The 6,788-nt window shown below is 31.7% G+C and overlaps 1 pseudogene; it reads right to left on the reverse strand.

Moving 5' to 3' along the window:
* Positions 1–4,169: 4,169 nt before the first annotated feature.
* On the reverse strand, positions 4,170–6,225 carry LOC108212342 (uncharacterized; annotated as a pseudogene).
* Between the last annotated feature and the right edge of the window lie 563 nt (positions 6,226–6,788).

A 6,788-nucleotide genomic window follows, 5' to 3' on the forward strand; every position in this document is an offset into this window, starting at 1 on the left:
TCGGTGCGAATTAATTTCCTTTTTTCCGATACATAATTAATGTGTCTAGAGCCGTAAACGAACTGGAACTCGGACGAACTTTTACCGAACTCGAACAAAATCTTAATGAATTAAACAATGTTCGATAACTTTATCAGATAAATTTTTTTGTCCAACGAACTGAACACGAATATGTCGAACCGAGCCGAATACGAACAGTTCACGAACAATGTATATTTTGAAATAACATTTAGGCTATTTTCAAATTAATTTAATGAAAAACATTAACCCAAATAGTTTATTTATATTTTTTCAATATCAATTTTAAATAATTTTACAATTATAAAATAAAATAATTATCTAAATTATGGATATTATATAATATATTTAAATAAATATTACAAATATTATTATTTATTGTCGAACGAATACAAGGTTATCGAACTCCAGTCGAACTCAAACCGAACACGAGCTTAACAAACCGAACACGAACCGAACACCTTAAAAGTTTGGTTTGGTTCGTTAAGTTTATCGGACGAAAAATGTTGTTCGAACTAATGTTCAGTAAGATTACCGGACGAGTTTACTGAACTCGAACACAAACCGAACCTAACGAGGTGACCGAAAAATTCTGTTCGTTTACGGTTCTAAATGTGTCATCCTATTGCCTTCAAGATATATTATATTTATTTGCATAATATTCAAATGTAACTTTGATATCCCCAATTTATTATACTGGCTTATGACCGACCCCAAATATGGGATTATATAAATTTTTTAATTTATTATTTATTAGAAATATAATGTTTTTAATATATTTGTTCAAATTGTTATTGTGAGATATAAATTTATTATGTATGAACATACTATTATTTTTTATAACATTTAGTCTCAAAATACATTTATGATGCTAATCAAATTCTAGTATTTTAATTTTTTTATGATTTTCAATAAATGAAAAACATATTCAACACCAACATATATCAATTAACTTAAAGGGTGTTCAATCTTTATGATGCTAATTAAATTCTAGTATTTGCTACTTCTAATGTATCACTGAAAGTGTATTTCAAACATGATTATGAATTATATAGAGTATTTAAATTAAATTATTTGTATTTTTAAAAAATAAAACGGATAATTTTGTTAGCGACTCTGAGATAGTTAATTATATATATATTATGTTCATCTTAACCAATATACAGAAGTCTTTTCATATTATATGTACACTCACACTCTTGGTGGGATATATCCTAAGTGGATTTCAAACATGATAGGCAGACAAAAATGCATATATTTATTAAATATACAAATGTTTATTAAAAATAATAATATTTAATTATAATAATTATGTATATCGTCCGAACCTTGTACTTTTTTGATGTGTATTTAAACAAAGATATTATATTTTCATCTAGTGTGATGTAAGTCGTGTCGATCATGTTCAAATTGTCGGGTTAAAAATCAATATTCAAGGGTCATGACATTTAACAATATTGAAGTTAATTATCAGTCCAAAACTCAAAAATATTTTAAACATGGGTTTTTAACATCTATTTTTAGCAGAGTCTATTGCAATATTTTTGGTAGGGCTATCCTGAAATTTGTTTATCCAGCAGGTGTCACAATCCCAAAAGAACAATGTAACTGCATTTTAGAGCAATGATGACACATACTGCAGGCAGCAGAAACACCAAAACGCTAACGAATAATTATGGTGATTGCTGTCATTGAAGACCAACTCTTTGAGGTTGAAAATGCAGTTTTAGAACCAACTCAACTAAAACAAGAACTTCGAGAACTACAACCCATGTAATCAACTAACCTGACTAAACCAGGCAGGCAAGGAGCAACTTTAATTAACACAGCGAGAAGTTTATTATAAAAATTTTTATCTCCTAGAGTTTTGTTCGCCATAAAATCAATTTGAAAATGCAGTAGAACTTTAACTTCAACCCAAAAACAAAAACAAAAGAAGCGAAAAGATAACAAGGATTAGATTCATAGTCTTGGGCATCCGCATCGGCATTGTTATATAACAAAAGCACCTCTAACTTGACTATTTACCAAGTGTACACATTTGTACAAACACAAATAGCTGGGAGAAAACACATACTGATAGAGTCTAACAAGGAGTAAAGGTACGCAGACAAGATTAGGGTTTTCATGTATGCATGTGCATATATATTAATGTTCCTACTTCAGAATTCTTTCCAAACACATATTCTGGATGTTTATTAATACAGTTAACTTAATAATAGATACATGTATCAAAAAAATAAGAGTTACTTTGAATTTTAGCATGTATTATGATATATAAATAAAAGGGAAATCACCTGATATACGTGTTTTAAACAAACATTTTACAAATTTACGGACTTCCCTATTTAATTTAACTTTTACGATTTTGAAGTTTTGCTATTTCATTTTTACGTTTTGCTCTGTACTATTACGGTATGTACCACCAGCTCTTTCCTCTTTCCCAATCAATCACCGTCTATCTTTCCTCTTTCTCACGCCCTTTCTCTCTCTCTTTTATTTAATCGAGTATCTCATTAATTCACACCTTTCATCAGCTTCATCTAATTAGTAGATTATTCGCCAATCACCTTCACCATCCCTCCCTCTCTCTTAAAGATATACTTCCATTTTCAACACGCATCTCCACCTCCATCTTTCACCATCACAGATTTCACCGATTTGCGACTGTTTGGGATCCGAAACGGAAGGGTGTGGTGTAACAAGCGGAAGGGATCGGAAGAGAGTGGGGACTTTCATTTGAGACCGAAAGTACTGAGGTTGATATAGTTTCTGGTTGCTTTTAGTTAATTTTGTGATTGTTTTTAGTTGATTTTTGGGTTGTTTTTGTCTTATTAATACCGACCCGCTGGGCGCTCATTTTTCATCATTTGCAACCGTTTGCAACTTATTATGCAACTAAATGTAATTTTCAACTCATTGTTTCAAAGTTGCATTTATGGTCGCATATAGTATAGCTAGTAGTTGCAGATATGGTTGCATATGCAACCACCGTATTTTTGCAATTTTGTTTGAAAGATAGTATTTTTGCAATTTGTTTTAAAAAATGACAGTATTTTTGCAAAATTTCTTTTAAACTTAGGTATTTATGAAAAAAACCCTAAATAAAACACTTTTGTACATTATTTTTTTAAAAGAAATTCTTGAATAAAATATAAATGTTGAATTTTAGTTTAAAAAAGAAAAATTGAAAAATAATATATGAAATTAATCTTTTTTTTTACATCTCAAAATATGTGTTAAAAGTCATAACAACTCTTATTTAAAAGAAGAATATACACTTTCTGTCTTTATTTAATTTATAAATTAAAATAAAAGATATGATAATTAAAGATATCCAATCATAATATTAATTAATTCTTATACTTCTTTTTCCTTACGTTAATTAATCAACCACTTTTCAAACTCTTTTTCATTAATTATTATTTTTAGGTTTTCATTATTTGTTTAATTCTCTGTACATTCTTGAGCCATTAAGGGGAAATGTCTCTGAAATTGTAAATATTATTTTCTTTTAATGTCTTAAATTGTACTCCCTCCGTCCCCCTCAATTGTTTACATTGGAGGGGGACACGGAGACCAAGACAATGTATGAAAAATGAGTAAAGTTAGATGAAAAGTGGGTAAAGTGGTGGGATCGATCAATATTTAATAATAAATTTGAGATAGTGGAGGAAAGTAGTGGGTGTAATAGTAGTTTTTATTGTTAAATATGAGATAATGGGGGAAGATAGTGGGTGTAATGATGAAAAAACTTACTATTTATGGTAACGTAAAAAAATAGAGGGACATCCCAAAATAGTAACTGTAAAGAAATGAGAGGGACAGAGGGAGTATTAATTTAAACTTCTTGTATTCTCTCGCCTCATCTTGAAACTGTGATCACTCAAATGCTGGGTATATGTTATATGCCATAATAATACATGTTACATGTGTTTGTGTAAATTTTTTGGAGCTTTAAAATATAGGTTAGTAAGGATTGATTGATGGATGGAAAATTTTGAGCAGTAGCAATGACCAACACAGCCAGACAAAAAGGATTTAACATGTATCAACAACATATATATTTATAAGTTTTAGAGATTACAAGAAAGCCTATGTCATTGATTCTTCTATAAAAGCAACTCCTAAACATCCTTTTCTCAAACAAATCATATATACATACTAAAGTGGTATTCACTAGCAGCACCTTTTGTAATTTTTCTTTTTGCAGCAATAACTTTCTCCAGATCTCTTTGTGATAATAGCCTGGGTTCCTGAAAAATATAAAATACACCAAAGACTCGTAAATAGGAAAATTGGCAGAAAAAAGCAGTAAAGTAATTGCAAGATGAAATTAAATTGAAACGTTTAGAGAATTGTTTTTTAATTAATAATTTGACACAATAGTAGAAGCTGTCGTTCCTAGAGAGCAGCATCTCTGTCTTGAACACATTAGACATGTGTCCGATAATTACTGCCACTAATATACACTCCGAGGTGTTTAGATCATGAGATCTCAAACTGGTTAAAGGGAATGTGAATTTGTAGTGGGATATTATTGGAATTCCTCATCTCTCTTGTATTAGGAAAGTAACACGTGGAATAAGAATACTGACCGACAATTTGAGTCCTTTCTTTTCAGCATTGAGAAGGTCCCTGATGGGAGAATAAGCTGCCTGCTTGCAGAGTTCAAGAAGGTCTGATCCACTATACCCATCACATAAACCAGCAATGTGATCAATGTCAATTGAACTGTCCACCTTCTCCCCTTTCAAGATAACCTTCAATATCCCAACTCTGCCCCTGTGATCTGGAAGTCCAACTTCAAAAGTCTGAGGCAAACGTCTAAGTATTGCTTCATCAAGCGCTGATGGACGATTAGTGGCTGCAAGAACCATCACCCTTGCATTTTCTACAGAACAATATCAGAAATGAGTAAAATCTTTAATAAAAAGATGGAACTATTGCATTGATTATATTGACAATGATCCATGGTTGCTAAACGCAGTTATTATATGGAAATAGAAAGTGTGATCAACTTTATATCAAGGTAATCCAAATAAAATTTAATGAGAACGTACGATCAGTGGTGAAACCATCCCATAGTGCCATGAACTCGGTCTTCATTTTTGCTGATACTTCATGGTCACGGGAACTTCGCTTCCTTAAAAAGCTGTCGACCTCATCAATGAATATAATTGCAGGCTGGAGTTTATGTGCCAAGCTAAATATAGCAGCCACTGCAAATAATGTTGCATTTAATAATTTAAGTAACTAAATTGCAGAATTCTCCTTCACCGACCAAGCTTCCACTAAACAACTCAATCAAAAAAGTTTTGGGACTAGAACATAAGAAAGGATAAATTTAATTTACAGAACATGAAGAAGCCCTTACAGACTACTAAAGAACTGCAACCATATATTTCAGATCAACGGCGATTCTTTTTCAATTTTTTGTAAGTTTTTGAATCATCAATTCATAAGCCAAGTAAACCAGGCTAATATACACTTACCAAGTTTCTCTGCATCACCATACCACTTGCTCATTATATTTGCTAGCCTTACGTTAATAAAAGCTGCCCCTGACTCTTTTGCAATAGCTTTTGCGAGCATAGTTTTTCCTGTACCTGGAGGTCCATGTATCAACACACCTTTCTGAGGACCAGGGAGTTTCCCATGTGAGAAAAGTTCCGGCCTTCGGAGTGGGAGAATGACCAATTCTTGCAGTGACTGCTTAATGTTTTCCAGACCTCCAATGGAATCAAATTCCACTTCAATTTTATCAGGATTAATTACATCATGAGCTATGACATCCTGCACCAATATCATTATTTTCGATCCTCATAATTTAATTAACTGCAAATTAACTTAAAAATACCTATACTATTTAATTTTTCACTAAAGCCCCTAGCATCAAAAATATTACCAATATTTTATTTCAGCACTGATTATTTCGAAATCCTGGTTCCGTCACTGAAACTAAGAATACGCAAAAAAGTTCGAAACTTTGATGAATGCATGCACATAAGATTTACATATTGTACCTCATAAGAATTGGTTTTAATGGTAGGTCGACCAAGACGTTTGGCAATCTAGCTCCTTCTTAGTTTTAAGTGCTTTCTTGGATGCATGTCGATGGCGGTCCAGCAGGAGGCTAGTCCAGTAGCTAAACGTGGCGCTGACTGCACACAAAAACACTTGTTGCAAAAGTTCTTCTCCCTTCATCTTGTTGATCAAGATCATTTGATCTGATATTTTTTCTGGATTTACAAGCACACAGAGTTTGATGAGGGATAAAGGTGCAATAAGAAATTCGGTTTTTTATGTGCGAGTATGTCCTAAGCATATAATGTACGTAAGAGCTGAGATATTATGGTAGAATTAGAATTCAGAAGTAAATATGTAATAGGATTCGGAACAAATTTTAAAAAGAATTAAATTTGACAAAAAAGCACCTAAATATCACGAGAATTACATATTGCACGTATATGTGACTCAGGATTCTCTCTCCTCCAGAGTCTATTAATGTATCTTCTTATTTTTGTTATAAATAATTTTAATTATACATATATTTTGGGTCAATGTATGGATAACGTAATATGTTAAAATTTGATAAATAAAAATACCTTGACATATCAGAGGAAGAGAGAGTATAGGATTTAGAACCTCTTGGCGGGGTTAAAATTAGGGAAATTATCAGATATACCAGATTTTAAGCTTTTAATTGCAAACTTACTACTTCACTAAATTAATTGCAGATTTACGATTTTAGTAGGCAAAAAGAGTTT

This window comes from Daucus carota, chromosome 3 (genome assembly GCF_001625215.2).
Source record: "Daucus carota subsp. sativus chromosome 3, DH1 v3.0, whole genome shotgun sequence".
In the NCBI taxonomy this organism is placed as follows: domain Eukaryota; kingdom Viridiplantae; phylum Streptophyta; class Magnoliopsida; order Apiales; family Apiaceae; genus Daucus; species Daucus carota.